Below are 744 nucleotides of genomic sequence, written 5' to 3' on the forward strand. Positions count from 1 at the left end.
TAACTTTCTCTTTTATTCTATTTCCCTTTTCCATGGCATCTCAAAGTTCCTTTCAGCCCAGTGAAGACTGACTTGGAGATACTGATGCCTTTAACTCTTTTTACAAACATGGCTATGGTAATTGAAACTCTTTTTGTTTCTGCCCTTCACTGCCACTTTACTTTCTCTTTTTTTCCCAAAGGATGATGTATAATGAATCATTTCTTGTCCTTCTCCTCCTCCTTTTTCTTCTTCTTCCACCTCTCCTCCTCCTTCTCCCTCTCTTTCTCTCTCTGTGAATTTGCATATTTTTGCTTTCATGAGGAGGCCTGAGAAGATGATGTTAGATTCCTTGGAATTGGGATTATGATGCCCATGTACTACCTAATAAGGGTGTGGAACACTGAATTCAGCTTTTTTGCAATAGCAGTGGGTCCTTTTGTCTGTTGAACTAGTCTCCAGTCCCCCATCCTCTTTGTCTCCTTGATTAGGGTTTTGGGACAGGAGATATAACCTGGTTTGTTGGAAATTTGAACTGGGACTTGGCTGTAGAACTCCAGTACTAGAGAGACTCGTCGTGTGTGTTCATCTGAATATTGATGGGTTTTGGCAACTAGGTCATCTTTAAGATTCTTCACTCTTGCAGCCTTAAGGTTTTTAGGTTTCATGATGGTTTCTTTAAAACGTTATTCATTCTATCTAACCCCCCTCTCATATACCTAGCTATCATCTATCTAGTGTAGGTATATGTGTGTGTGTGTGTGT

The sequence above is a fragment of the Mastomys coucha genome, chromosome X, assembly GCF_008632895.1.
Source record: "Mastomys coucha isolate ucsf_1 chromosome X, UCSF_Mcou_1, whole genome shotgun sequence".
Classification (NCBI taxonomy): Eukaryota; Metazoa; Chordata; class Mammalia; order Rodentia; family Muridae; genus Mastomys; species Mastomys coucha.